The sequence below is a fragment of the Lipotes vexillifer genome, unplaced genomic scaffold (assembly GCF_000442215.2).
Source record: "Lipotes vexillifer unplaced genomic scaffold, Lipotes_vexillifer_v1.1 scaffold120, whole genome shotgun sequence".
Lineage (NCBI taxonomy): Eukaryota > Metazoa > Chordata > Mammalia > Artiodactyla > Lipotidae > Lipotes > Lipotes vexillifer.
This window is the reverse complement of record NW_006791240.1, coordinates 1342936-1358898: the sequence shown is the minus strand read 5'-3', so window position 1 is coordinate 1358898 and position 15963 is coordinate 1342936.

Genomic DNA, 15963 nt, shown 5'->3' with positions numbered 1-15963 from the left:
CCCCCCAGCCAGGCAGCAGGAAACAGGAAGGAAGTCTGGACCAATTACTGACATCTTGCCTAGGATTGGTCCTAGGGCTGTTAATGGGGAATGGACGTTTAATGAAGTGAGGGTCCCTACTGAGGGGTGTCCCCTGGGCTTCCTGAGTTTGAGGATTTGGGACCTCAAGGCATCAGGTACTGAGAAACTGTCCCACAGTCGAGGCCCTGTCAGGTGCATCGTGTACCCCATAAGGAAGTCTTCCCCACCACTCCCCATTGCCCTGCCCGAGGGGAAAGTGCTAGGATGTGAGGCTTCTGAGAGCAAGGACTTCGTTTGTTCATCACTGTATTACCAGTGCCTAGAACAGCACTGTCCAAGAGAAATATAATTTGAGTCACGCATGTAATTTTAAATATTCTAGTAGCTACACTTAAAAAGTGAAGAGAAGCAAGTGGAATTAACTTTAATTTATATGAGCGAATATATCCAAACTATTGTCATTAACCAGTATTTCCAAAATATTATTTCAACATGTGATCAATATGAAAATTATTAATATTTTACTTTTTACTTTTTGTACTCAGTCTTTGAAATCCATGACATTTTGTACTCATAGCTCATCTCAGTTCATACCAGCCGCATGTCAAGTACTCAGTGGCCTAATGTGGCTGCATTGTAGCCCTCACAGATCTAGAACAATTGCTGGCACGTGGCAAGCACCCTCACAGAGTTAATGAATACAGTTAAATCAGAGTCTCTGGGCTTCCTAGGGCTGTGGTAACAAATCACCAGAAATTTGGTGGTTTAAAACAATAGAAATATATCCTCTCCCAGTTCTGGAGGCTGGAAGTTTAAGATCAGGGTGTCCACAGGATTGGTCCCTTTTGGAGGCTCACAGGGATAATTCCTCCCATGCCTTTCTCCCAGCTTTCCCCCGGCTCCTTGGGATTTCTTGGCTTGTAGACACATCCCTCCAGTCTCTGCTTCTGTCTTCCTGTGTCTCTCTGGGTCTTTTTCTGTTTCTTATAAGGCCACTCTCATTGGATTTGGGGTCTCGTCTACTCTGGGATGATCTCATTTTGATCCTTACCATATTTATATCTGCAGAGACCCTTCTCCAAGTAAGTTCACATTCTGAGTTTCCAAGTGGACATAAGTTTTAGAGGGACATTATTCAATCCACTATAGGAACCTAGGCATTTATATTTTTAACAGCTCCCAGCTGATTGCTCTATGCAGCGTGAGCTAAGGAAACCCACACGCATCACTTCATTAAATTCTCAACAGCCTTGCAGGGTGGAATTATTATTTCACTTTTACTGAAGAGAAATCTAAAGTTGGGAATTTAAGTAATTTGCCCAGGTTCTCAATGCTGGTAAATAGCAGAGCTCAGGCTCAATCCCAGGTCTATATGACTCCAAAGTCCATAGTCTTATAACCTGTATTCAATCCAATCTCATGTGTTCAACGTCTGTGGATTCTTATTAGCTGCCCTACATGAAAGTCCCTTGTGAAAATATTTCCTGTTTCATATTTCTAGTCTTTGAGTCAGCGGCTTGACGTCATTGTGCATTTTTCACATTTGGTCAGAATAATGTATTCTGTATAAGAACCATCTTTATGATTGTGCAAAGATGTTACGATTGTGCAGAGATGTTACCATTGTTGGAAAAGGCTAAGAAAAGGATTAGTTTTCATTTTAAAGCTGAGGAGACTATGAAGGAAGGAGAGACTAAATTCAGTAATGCATGTGGCATCCCACTGTTTGAAAACCATCATCAGATCTGGGAACAAAATCCAGAGTGTGTGTCCAGAGGTGGAAACAGCTCCTGAGAAGGAGCTTATGAAAAAATGTTTGGTAAACGCATCTAGCACTCTGAGGAAGGAACTCAGGATTACTGCATCCAAGGAAACATTTGTTAATACAAGGGAGTGATCCTTCCCTCCAAAGTGTGTGTTCACTGTTTAACAGCAGAGACTCAGAGGACAACTAGGAAAGTGATCCAGATACTTCTGGTTGTGGGAGGGTGACCTGGCAAAAAGCAATCAGTGGGGAGATGGGAATACTCTGTTTCGTTTTTCACATATATGTGAGAGTAGACACAGCTGTCTTCATCTTTTCCTGGTATTTCTTCCAGGTTTCTATTTACCAAAATAAGTGGAACCATCCAAGCTTTGTGTAATGGCACCAGGATTCCCCACCGCAGTGGGAAGGATTAGAAGGACAGGGCCAAGGTCAGGTCAGGGTTGTCTCTTGGTGAACTGGAAGCCCACCGCCAGCCCCCTGCCAAGTGGCTTTAGCTGAGTGCAGTGGCACCTCAGTGTCCACTGTCTCTGGCCCCTCATGGGCCTGACCGGTGGGGCCCAGATGTCATTAACCTGGGAGAACAGTTACCAGCTGTGCAGAAGTCCCTTTGCTCAAATCAGCAGCTGCCCTTAGCAGACTAGAGAGATCTGTCTCACTGAGACATTTCCAGGTCTGAGCTTGGTGTCTGAAGGCTTGGCATTTGGCTTCAAATTTGGTGGAAGGGGCCTTAAGAAGATGTTGATGTGGCCTCTGCCACATCAGTACAGAAGGCATTGGGTTCACCTATTGTGTGTATGCTGTGGTAAAGAAAAGCAAAAGCAAAAGCAAAAAAAAAAAAAAAAAAAAAAAAAACCCAAATCCAAACAAAACCCAGTTTCTTGAGCTACTGCCTGGATAAACCAAAACTACAGGACTGTGGCTATACTGGAAACTGTTCATTTTGCAGTCTAAAATGTGGATTTTTATTTGCTTTCTAAAAGAACATGTGCTCTGAGCCACAGAAGCTCTACATGCTTGTGTCGTAGACTGCATGTGTGTTTCCTCCAAAATTTCTATGTTGAAAGCTTAACCCCAGTGTGGCTGAATTTGGAGATGGGATAGCTTCTAAGGAAGTAAGTGGATGGAATTAGGTCATAGGGTGGGGCCCTGATCCAATATGATTAGTGTCCGTATAACAAGAGACACCAGACAGCTTGTGTGCTCTCTCACTCTCTCTTTCTCTCATTCTCTGTCTCCATGCACATAAAATGAGGAAAGGTCATGGTCACGCAAGCACACAGTGAGGAGGTGGCCATTTGCAATCCAAGGGGAAAGCCCTCACCAGACATAGACCCTGCTGGCAACTTAATCTTGGACTTTCCAGAAAGTCCAAGAAAATCCCTTTTTGGGGTGATGGTTGGGAAAAAAAAAAAAAAAAAAAAAAAAAAAAAAAAAAAAAAAAAAAAAAACCCAAATCCAAACAAAACCCAGTTTCTTGAGCTACTGCCTGGATAAACCAAAACTACAGGACTGTGGCTATACTGGAAACTGTTCATTTTGCAGTCTAAAATGTGGATTTTTATTTGCTTTCTAAAAGAACATGTGCTCTGAGCCACAGAAGCTCTACATGCTTGTGTCGTAGACTGCATGTGTGTTTCCTCCAAAATTTCTATGTTGAAAGCTTAACCCCAGTGTGGCTGAATTTGGAGATGGGATAGCTTCTAAGGAAGTAAGTGGATGGAATTAGGTCATAGGGTGGGGCCCTGATCCAATATGATTAGTGTCCGTATAACAAGAGACACCAGACAGCTTGTGTGCTCTCTCACTCTCTCTTTCTCTCATTCTCTGTCTCCATGCACATAAAATGAGGAAAGGTCATGGTCACGCAAGCACACAGTGAGGAGGTGGCCATTTGCAATCCAAGGGGAAAGCCCTCACCAGACATAGACCCTGCTGGCAACTTAATCTTGGACTTTCCAGAAAGTCCAAGAAAATAAATTTCTGAAAAATAAATATATTTATATATTTTTATCTTAAGAAGATAAATTTCTGTTGTTAAGCTACTCAGTCCATGGAATTGTTATAACAGCCCAAGCAGAGGAATCCCCTCTGAGAAACATGGCAGGCAGGAGGGTGGGGCACAAGCAGCCTCAGGCTCTCGCTTGGTCCTCCATCCCTGACCTGCCTCAGCCTCAGTTTCCTCATGAGTGAAACAGCGTTTGCAAGGTTGCTGATATAACACCCCCAAACAAGTGAGAGTCTCGCAGGTGGAGACCTTTTGGATGAAGCTTTCTTCCTGAGGGGTTGCCCTTGGCAACCTGATGGCTCTAACTCTCGCTCAGTGGGGAGGGAGACGTGGATTTTGATTTTCCAGGAGAGTTCTGCAAACCTGAGCAGATGGCCTCTCTTCTCCAGGTGGCATTATTTTACTTCTCTATAGACTCACGTGTAAGTTAAGGGTATAAAATGTTCTCTCAGGTCGTTTTCAGATCTAAAACCAGTTTTTCCCTGACAGCATTTCTTCTTATTACTCATCTTTATGAGAGACATCATTTTTTAAGGCGAAAAAACCCAAAACCAAAACCAACCATAGGAAAATAGAGCTTTCCTGAAATATGGAGGAAATACAGTGCATACTGGTGTGTAGGTGTGACTTTACCTAACAGGGTGAACACGCTATGCTGGATATGGGGGTACAAAGACAGTGAGAGGGTCCCTACTTTCAAGGGTGGTCTTCATTTTTATTTTTTAAAATTATTATTATTGTTTTTTAGATGTTGGGGGTAGGAGTTTATTAATTAATTTATTTTTGCTGTGTTGGGTCTTTGTTTCTGTGCGAGGGCTTTCTCTAGTTGTGGCAAGTGGGGGGCCACTCTTCATCGCGGTGCGCGGGTCTCTCACTATCACGGCCTCTCTTGTTGTGGAGCACAGGCTCCAGACGTGCAGGCTCACTACTTGTTGCTCATGGGCCTAGTTGCTCCGCGGTATGTGGGATCCTCCCAGACCAGGGCTTGAACCCGTGTCCCCTGCATTAGCAGGCAGATTCTCAACCACTGCACCACCAGGGAAGCCTTTCCTTTTTATTTTAAGCTTAAAAAGCAAAAAGAATGAAATACAGCGATGGTTTGTTCTCCTACTGTTCCCTACCTCATTTATAGAGCATGGTTCATGTTTTAAACCTCTGAGAAATAATAGCAACAAATGCCAAGGGTGTTTTAACAGAGCTGAGCTGGGCTCACATTCTAAGCATAGGTATGGGGCACTTGTATTAAGTTAACATGCATTAATATGTAAATTCATCTGATGCATGTGCTGAGGGTTCAAGATAGCAAACAGCTCTTAAACAGCTACTAAACTCAGCAAAAGCTAATTGCCCTTTGGAACTGGACAGGAGTGGTGGTTGCAGAACATTGTGAATGTACTAAATGCCACTGAACTGTACGCTTGAAAGTGGTTAATTTTGTATTATGTGAATGCCACTTCAGTTAAAAAACAAAAACAAAAACAGCTGATTGCCACTTGGGCCAGGGGCTGGGCTAAGATGCACTTCAATATCTGAGATTCAAGGCCCGAGGATAACCATGGATCAGTGCAGTAGGGCCTCATGTCCAGTGAGAACACAGAGTAGACATGAAGGTCATAGGCCTGAGCAGATGGTTAGACTGAGAGCCCCTGTTCTTACCCAGTAGGACCCTGACCTGTGTGGCTCACCAACGGGTCTGACACAGTGAAGTGGATTCCATAACTTTCTTTTCTATGGCTGCCTCTCTCAGAGTTACTCTTTTTTTCACTTTTACCATATAATAGCATATTTCACTCTTGCTTCATCACCCCTCCACCTAACTTCTAACGTTTTCTATGTCTGAAATGCCTGGCAATATGCAGCATAACACTGCTCCTGTCATGTTGCGGTTGTCATTGGCCCTTTGAAGGCCTCCTGAAAATGTCTGTAAGTGCAATGCTTTATTTTCACACGTAGGGACACACCTCCTTCCTCCTCTTGGATTCCTCCCAGTTGGGGGATTCAACCCTCGTAATTTAATCACCCAGCTTTCTTGGCCTGGTTTCCATGGCCTTGGTTACATCATAATTTCCTTTCACCACATAGTATGTATTTTCTGGCCAACTGTCTTGTTTCTCCTCTTCTGTACAATTGTAGGTTGACAGTGGAACCGATGTGCATTTAAGCTCTTGTTTCTTTTCTTTGAGGGAATGTTCAGGCTCTCTTCTCAGCTCCCCGAACTTCTAATTTCTTTCTGGTTCAACAACACTTGCTTGTCAGTGCTCACAGAATGAGCCCTTCTCCTCTGTCTTCATTCTTACCTTATTATTCACACTCTGATGTTTTGCATGTGGGTTTGTCTCCACCTTCAGGAGTAATGGGGCTGTTGTTGGATTTTTTTCATGTTTGTTTCTTTAATCTTTGTTCTTGTTGGCCCCTGCCCCCTAAGGGTGCCCCGTGACACTCAGTCGGTCCAAATGCATTGAGGTTGTGGCTACCCTTCAGGACACAAGCCATTGGACTTAGGGATCATATCCTGACATTGTCACTTGCTGGCCTTTGGATGCTGGGCTCATTTCTTAGTAATTATTTAGCACAGTTTCAACCAAAAATTCAATAAAGTTATGCCTCAGGCAAGGCATACAGAACATACATCTGGGGGATAGTAGGTGTTCCATAAAGGTTTGTTGGATTTAGAGTAAAATTATTTTCATCTCATGAAATATTATCTATAATCTGAATCTCTGACTGTAAAGATGCACTTAAACAAGAGTGCAAGAAAATATTCATCATGGTGGGAACATAAATTGATACAACTTTTCTGGAGAGTGATTTGACCACATATGTCAAACATATTAAAAATAGATAAACTCTCTGTCCCAGCAATTCGAATTTGAGGAATTTATACTAAGGAAATAGTTGATCTATACAAAGATTTTCCTATGAGGGTATTCACTGAAGCCATGTTTGTAGTCATAAAATATTGAAAATATCTAAATGTTCATCAGTAGGGGATGATTAAAAAGATCATGGTATATCCATACAGGAATAGTATACAGCTGTTTTTAAAAGGTGTGGTAGAAGAATACTGAATAACGAGCGTGACATGCATGACATTTTTATTGAGATAAAGTAACTGTACTCCAATTAAAAAAATAATAATCTGTTAAATAAAACGTTAAAACATGCTTGGATGTGTAATAGATAAAAATCAATCTTATCGATTTAAAAAATATGAAGTCCCGATCTCCCCACTTGTCAGGTATGCTCTACCCATAGCCACTACCACAGTGAATAGCAACTCCATCCTTCCAGTTGCTCAGGACAAAACTTTGGAGTCATTTTTTATCATCACAGCCACATCCAGCTTATCATGAAATCCTTTGACCCCTTACCTTCAAGGTCTGCCCGGAATCTCAGCCTCACTGGAGTCATTGCTATCATCCTAGTGCAAGCCACTCTCGTCTCTCAGATGAATTAGTGCAACATCTTCCTGCTCATCTTGCTGTTATGCCTCACAGGTCATTTCAACACAGCAGCAGACGGACCCAGTTAAGGCATTAAAACTCATCACAGAGAGCCTCTGCTCATAGCTTCCCGCCTCACTCAGAGTCAAAGACATGGGAAATGGCCTACAAAGTCCTCCACACGCTCCCCCTTAGCTCTCAGACTGCACCTTGTACTCCTTTCCCCCTTACTCTCCCCACCCCGACCATACTTCCCATTTCTTGATCACACCAGGCAAACTCTTACTTCAGGGCTTCCCTACTGGCTGTTCACAGATACCTGCATACCTCCTCCCCCACCTGCTTCCAGTTTTTGCTCAAACCTTCTCAGCAAAGTCTCCCTTAACTGCCTTATTTAAGAGTCCATCACGACTCCCTACTGCCAGCACTCTTGATCACCTTTCCTAGTTTTATATTCTTCCCATAGTCTTATGACTTTCTAACTAGCATCTTTCATTGATTTGTGGTGCGTATTTTTTCTACAGTTAAACATCTCTGATACTGAGATGAGACTGACAGTCACGTATGTCTTCCAATGACTTGGCGGCTGTTTTCTTTCATAGCAGTGCATGGAATGATGGTGCATCTTACATCGATGGTGTGATGGATTGTTTGCAAAAATGATTGCAATTAGTCCCTTCCTTGTACCCACGCTTCTTTTCAGTGTGACTTTGTAGCTCCTCTATTTTCCTATCCCCTAAAAGTTGCCCAGTACTGTGGATTGCTTTGATCAATACATTGTGGCAGGAATGAGAGGCCAGTTCTGAGCCTCGTCCTCAAGAGGTCTGTGTCTATCCAGTCTCTCCTTTGGAAATCTGGCTCTGGCCGTACAAACAACCCCAAGCTGGCCTGCTGGATGATGAGAAACAATTGGCCCGGTTGTCTCCCCTGCCCCAACTGACAGTAGAAAACTCCAAGAAGCAGGGCTGTCTAGTGATAGGCAGCTAATAATGAATACATGAGTCATATCGAAAGAGACCAGAAGAACCACCAGTTGAACCCAGACAAAATTACTGACCTACAGAACAGTGACCTAAAGAATGGCTTTCCTTTTGATGTGTTTTATTATGCAAGAAGAGATAATTGATACTGATGGTATCTGAGATTCAATGAAAAACAATGAATAATTTTATTATGTTTATGTGTATATTTCCCTCTAAGTAAAATACAAGCGTTACGAGAGAGGGATTTTTGCCTCTTTTGTTTTATGTGATGTGAGCATCTTCCCCACCTCAATGGCTCAATCAGTATTAGTTGAATGTCTTGTATGTACGTAAGTGCGGGATAATCCTGTTTTTGTGAAAGACTCAAAGGACATATGCTGAGGTCTTCATCGTGGTGGAATTTTTTTCCACCGTCTTTGCTTTACTCATGATGTCCAACTTTCAACAATAAACATTCATTCCTTGCATTTAAAAAATCATTTTTGATGTACTTAATCTTTGCAGCAATACTAGCTTTGTACTAGCTTTGTAGCTAGTAACTCAACTAGCCCAAACCCTAAGGGGGTGATACTTCCTCACTGGCTTGGCATGGTCTTATTTTTATGTTTGTGGCACCTGGGATTTCTAGTGTTAAGGATAGGGCTGTTTTAACTGCTAAGAGAAAAATATCAGCTCTGAACACCTTCCTCGTTTAGGGCTTTGGTCTATTGCAATTGTTATCCAAAAGATTTTCCTAATCTACTGTTTCAGTTACACCTACGGTAACATTTAGTTAACACCTCACTGCAGTTATTATTTGCAGCTATTAGCACATCAAAATGGTGTCTGTTAGTTGGAGAATCAAGACACTGCCTGTGTTGTTATTTCTTTACTCAGGGTTAACATTTGTTTGCTGAACCTCTTTTCTACAAAACTATTAAAAGCCAGATTTATACTAACTAAATAAAAAAAACCCTTAAGTTGAAGAGGGTGGTGGGGCTAACACACCCACTATCTATTCATTACTGATAAATGCTCATCATTGGTGAACTTTATCCAGTGTATAGATGCAATAATTATTTCTTTAAGTATTTTAATTTAGGGACTAGAGCACTTTATAACGTTTGAAAGCTTTCTCTTCTTCACTGACAACCCAGTTGCTTACTAAGGCAATCTTCCTTTCTCTATCCATCCACCCTTTTGCCCTAAAATATTTGTTAGTATCTCTTCTCTTTAGGCACAGTGCTAAGTGCTACAGAGAAAAACATGGTGAGAGGTCAGTTCTCCCAAGAAGCTCCAGTGTGGTGAGACAGGCCTGCAAACACATAATTGGCCCTCTAGCGAGATGAGTTTTAATGGTAAATAGTACTAAATAGTACAGTGGTGCACAAAGCAGAGGTGACTCAGTTTACTCACTGGGGTGGAGGTGGGCGAGGTTAGTCCCGTCTTCACCAAGACGGAGATGTGCTCGTGAGGTCTTACAGGATGAGTAGAACTTGACTGAATGGAGGAGACGCTGTCGAGGAAAGGGAGGGGCACAGGCAGCAGTGTGGCAGGAGAGAGAGAAGAGTCATAAAAAGTCTTAATTTGAAAAAATATCAGCTTTACTAAGATACAGTTGTTTTAGCTTGAGTGCAGTGGCGTTTTGGTGTCCATTGTCTCTGGCGCCTCCTAGGGCTGACCAGGGGAACCCAGGTGTCATGCAGGAACAGTTAGCAGCCGTGCAAAAGCCCTCTTGTTCAAATCAGCGGCTGCACTTAGCAGGACTAGGGAGATCTATCTCACTTCACATATCATAGAACTCACCCTTGTAAAGTGCGCAACTTGGGAGTTTTTAGTATATTCACAGAGTGGTGCAACTATCACCTCTATAATTTTAGAACACAGTCATCATTTCCAGAAGAAACCTCGTATCCATTAGCACTCACTCCCCACCACCAGTTGGCAACCACCAACCTACTTTCTGGCTCTGTGATTTGCTGTTTTGGACATTTCATATAAGTGGGATCATACAATATGTGGCCTTTGGTAACTAACCTCTTTCACTCGGTGTGATGTTTCCAAGGTTCATCCGTGCTGCAGCATGAATCAGTACTTCATGTCCTATTATGGCAGAATACTCTCTGATTGTATGGATAAACTACATTGTATTTATTCATTCAGAAGTTGATCACATTTGGATTGTTTCCACTTTTTGTCTATTATGAATAATGAACATTTGTTTTCAGGTTTTTGTGTGCACATGTTTTCACTTCTCTTGGGTATATACCTAGTAGAATTGCTGGGTCCTATAGTAACTCTTTGTTTAACAATTTGAGGAACTGCCAAACTATTTTTCAAAGTGGATGCACCATTTTAAAATCCCACCGGCAACGTAGGAGGGTTCTAATTTCTCTCCATCCTTGTCAACTCTTGTCTGCCTTTTTCATTTTAGCCATCCTAGTGTGTGTGAAATATCATCTCACTGAGATTTCCATTTGCCGTTACTTTTAAGTAATGATGTTGAGTCTTCATGGACTTTCATATTCATTCTTTTCTCTCAATATATCTGTCTTTTTAATACATAAGTAATTAGCTTTTTAATACAGAAATGCTTCTCTGGATTTTAAAAGAGATAACACAATTAACTCATTCCCTTCCATCCACAGTCTTAGCTCTAGCTTTCCAGTCTCAACCAAAGCTCTCTGAAGAGTTAACAATATTGGTCTGGCTTGCCACCATGTTGCACAGCTCCAGGTGGCACCATTCACTTAAAATACAATGGGATTGGCTCCTGAGAGTAGGGCAGTAGTAGCTGCCCTGGTCCTTTCTCCCCATTCCCTTTGTAATCTAGCTTCCAGGATCCATCACTTTTTGGAAACTGTACTTTCGCTACAAAGCAGAGCTTCCCAACTGCTCACTGGTATGCTGAGAATAAGCTAGAGGTGGGCCCGGCTAATAATCCCTTACACTTCAGGGCAGTCAGTTGGGTGCTGGGGAGCTAGAGCTTCTGGGCTGGTTGCATCTGACCCAGGGCAGCCTGGCCTGGTTCCCTTGGTATCATGCAGCTATCCTTTTCCATTCTTCCATGACAAAGGCTTGAGAAGTGCTACTGAGGTAGCTAATAACCTCCGTATTGCTAAATTCTACCGACTTTTTTTTTTAAGTTTTCTATGCACTCTCTACCCTTGACTTTCACAATACAGCCTTCTCCTGGGTTCTGCCTGCTTCTCCAGCTGCTTCTCTGTCTCTTCTCTTGTGCATTTTCTCCTCTATCCAATCACTATTGGTTGAAGTTCTTCAGGGCTCAGCCCAAGACCACTCCTCTTAGCCCACACTCGTCTCAGGCATTCTCATCCATCAGTGAGTTCCTATATATAGATGACTAAAGATATATGTCTCCTCTGGGTTCCAGACTAGTATATCCTAATGCATGCTGCAGGTCTAGTATATCCTAATGCATGCTATAGGTCAAAGTCACCTCAAAAAGAACACGTCTAAAATTAAGTTCAGCATCTTCCTCTACTCCTTCAGTTGGCTCTCTTCCAGAGTTCCCTAACTAAGGGACTGGTAGGGACAATTATCCCTCTGTAAGCCAGAAAGCTAAAATCATCCCTGACAGCTCCTGCTCAGACCCCTCATCTTCAAGTCCTGTTAAGAATAGCTCCTAAATATCCATAATCCCCATCTCCACTATCACTACCAGAGTATATCTACTGTCAGCTTTTATCTGTACTGCTTTCTACCTCTATCTTCTCAGCCGCACCCCCTTAAAGCTCCTACCACTGCCAGAGTAACCTTTTTGAAATGAAAATCTGATCCCATCACCACCACCACCACCTCTTACTTAAAACCCATTAATTCCTCTGAGGGATAAAGATGAACCACTGTTTATCATTACAGGGAGCTGTAAGACCTGCCTGTCTCTCTCTCAGGTGTCTCACACCTTTCTTCCTCCACACTGGCCAGATTTCAGTCCCTTGGGCTAGCATGCTTCCTTCCACCACTGAGGCTTTGCACAAACTGTTCCCCACAATGCTCTTTACCCTCTTCTTTGCTAGTTAACTCTTACTCAGGCTTCTAATCTCAGCTTAGGAAGCCTTCCCTGACCTCCCTATTTCCATCAAATTCCTCTAACCGATACTCTTATTGTACCCTGCATCTCCCTTTTATAATACTCATCACAGTTGAAATGTTCTTTGTGCAATTATTTGATTAATGTTTACCCACCACTAGACCACAAACTTCAGGAACCAGGGGATAGATTTATTGATTTTCTGTTGTATACTCAGTACCCAACAGAATGCCTGGTACATTGTAGATGCTTAAGAACTGTTTGTGGAATGAATGAATGAGTGCCATAATAAGAAGCTGGCAGTTTATCCTGTGGGCTCCATTGAAAGAATGCAAACAGAAAAGTAAGATGATTTGCATTTTAAAAAGAAAGCTCAGTCAGCAGTTTTGAGACAGGACAGACAGGGGTTGAAAGGACCAGTTTGAAACCTGTCAAAATAGTCCAACTGAAAAATAATGAGAACGTAAACCAAGGACGTACCAGTGGTATTGAAGAGCAGGGGATGGGCATGACAATGGTGGAATCGATAGAACTTAGTGAGTCAGTGATGTAGCTGCCTGGATGGAGGGGAGTGACCAACTAACCCAGGGTGTACAGGGCATGGAACTTATTTGCAGCAAGGGAGAGTGGGCTCAGTTTTGGACCTGGTGAAATTCGAGGTCCGTATGAGTCATGCTTGGGGAGATATCTACTAGGCAGTCTGATATTTTCAGCCCTTTTCATGGGATGTTAATAGTTTTTCTCAGACAGTGAACAAAGTTCAAGTTCATTCTTTTAAAAACAGAACACTTCTTGGAGGCCTATCACCCTTTAATTACTCCTTCTCTTAACAAAATCTTCTTGAAAGAGCAAGGGACACATGCTCTGTCTACGTGTGCTTACCTCTTGTTCACCTTTCTACTCTCTGCTCTCTTGGCATCTCTGAAACTGCTTTCAGGAAGGCTCCCAGAAGCCAAATCTGTACCCTGAGAGACTGAATATGCAAATGGATAATGCCAGACTATATATAAAAAGAGAACTTTGACCCACAACCTGCAGCAATAAGCCTAGGAAACCAGTCCTTTCATATACAATGGGCAACCCAGGAAGCCAGCCTGTTATAAGTCAGGAAGCTTGTAGGAAGCTCTAGATGGCTATCGCTGGTGACAGTTCAGGAAGCTAAACAGTAACTTCTATAACAATCAGCCTCAAATGGCCAGGACTTGATTAATAACTGGAAATTTCCCTATTTTCATCCCCGCTTCCGATTTAGGGCCAACCAGAGAAAACCAAATATGCACCCCTAACCAATCCCATAGTATGCCCCATTTCTAGTTGGTCCACCTGCAGCCGCCCCAGGCCAGTGGCCAGCAGTCAGGGCACACATGAAGCCTTCCCGTTTCTGCCCTAAAGCGTTCCCACTCCTCTGCCTACCTTTGGGTCTCTGTCCAACACAAGTGATGGCGGCTGACTCCCTTGCTACAGCAAGTCCAGAATAAATAGGCTTTGCTTTTCTTATTTGGTTGATCTTTATTTCTATAACCCTTCCCTTTTCATCCTAGGAACTCATTCAGCTGCATTTAACACACCTCATCACTCCCTCCTGGAAATCACCTCTTTCCTTGGCTCCAAGCCCCTCTTCTGATGCCCAGTCCCTCATGTCTATGATGTCTTTGCTTCCTTCAGGGTCTCCTGTGCTAGAGGGGCCCAGGGTGCCTTCCTTACCCCTCCTCTCTACTTAGGTTCGTAACTTTCCTTGGTGGTGGTATTCACTCTTAAAAGTTTCAAATATCGCTTTTTGGTCCACTCCCACACCCGTGTGCAGCCCAGCCTTGTTCCTGGGGGTTCTCCCCTCCCAGACGCTCCACAGACCACTAAACTCAATATGTTCAAAACCAAGCGGGTCCACCAACCCCAGCACACTCGTCCTGTCCTCTTCCCTCCTCTGCTAGTCACACGGCGCTCACCAAATCACCCATGAGAAATAGGTTCTGCTGATTGATTTGGCCTCCTAAACATGTCCTTAGTGCCTTTCCTCCTCTCCATTCCTATCACCACTGCCCACTTTAGGACTTCACTATCTCGTCCTAAAATATTACCAGTCCCCTAATGGGTTTTCCAGTTGCCAGGCTTGTCGCCTTTCAAACAGGCCTCTACTCATGACAGAGTCATCTTTTACAAGCATACATCTCAGCATGCCACACCCTACCTAAAACCCTTCAATGCCTCTTCATTGTTTCATAAGGCACATAGGTCCCCATGATGTCCTTACCAGCCACATTTCCTGCCATGCAAGGTTTGGAACTTGATGTCCTAAGCAGACATGTTGCGCCATTGAGATCCCTGAGCCTGTGCAGTGATGTATGTCCCCAGGTGGTGGCAAAGCTCTGATGATGCTCTCACTTGCCTCCTCGTAGGTGACCTATGGTCTTAGCTTGGAGTCCTTAGAGAACGTTTATGGCAAGTGGTTTGACGCCTGTGAAGAGATCTCTGCTCAGGGAGCTGCTGGCTGGAGGGCCACATTGGACTGAATTAGCTGTGGTTCATGAACTTGAGAATTCTCTTTTTTGGAAACCCTAGCTTATACTTGGCTTTTAGGTATGGCTGAAACCAAATAGAGGAAAATAGATGCTTCCCCAGGAAAAGGGGAATTTCAAACTCTCACCCTCAGAAGTTTTCATCCACTGCACAAAATGAGTACCCGCTTATACTTACAAATGTGGCCCTTTCCCTCCTGTCACCCCATCACCAGATAAGGGTCCCTTCTGTGACCCTCACTCTCCAGAGACATGGCCAGTGTCCCAGCAGGCATCCTACTGTCAGCCAAACCAACAGGAAGAAAGAAAGTCAATATCGGAGGGCAACCGGCTGATTGTTAGAGCTGGGCCCCGGTGGAAGAAAGATAATGGTCTGGTGATTTCACACGTAAACGTTTTTTTTTGTTTGTTTGTTTTTTTGTGGTATGGGGGCCTCTCACTGTTGTGGCCTCTCCCGTTGCGGAGCACAGGCTCCAGACGCACAGGCTCGGCGGCCATGGCTCGCGGGCCCAGCCGCTCCGTGGCACGTGGGGTCTTCCCGGACTGGGGCACGAACCCGTGTCCCCTGCATCGGCAGGCGGACTCTCAACCACTGCGCCACCAGGGAAGCCCAAAGATTTATTATTCATTTATTTTATTTTATTTATTTTTGGCTGCTTTGGGTCTTAGTTGTGGCACGCAGGACCTTTCGTTGCGGCGTGGGCTTCTCTCTAGTTGTGACATGCGGGTTTTCTCTTCTCTAGTTGTGGCGCACAGCCTCTCTAGTTGAGGCGTGCAACCTCAGTAGTTGTGGCGTGCAGGCTTAGTTGCCCCACGGCATGTGGGATCTTAGTTCTCTGACCAGGGATCGAACCTGCGTCCCCTGCATTGTAAGGCGGATTCTTTACCACTGGACCACAAGGGAAGTCCCTTCACACGTAAACATTTTTAAGACGCCAATAGCCAGCAGGCAGCCTTTCACATCAGATATCCGTGAAGAGCAGCAGCATTGGGGGAAAGCGGGGAGACAGGACACTCCTGCCTGGAACTGAAAGTATGGGAGCTTGGATTGGATAAAAGGGCACCTCATTTTCCAAGTGCCAGGTTGTGCCTCCCTGATTTACAGCAAGCCTGACCTTGCCGTAAGGTCAAGGCTGACCTTGAGGCTGACCACTGAAATCTAAAGTCATGGCAGCTGTCTCCCACACTGGTGGC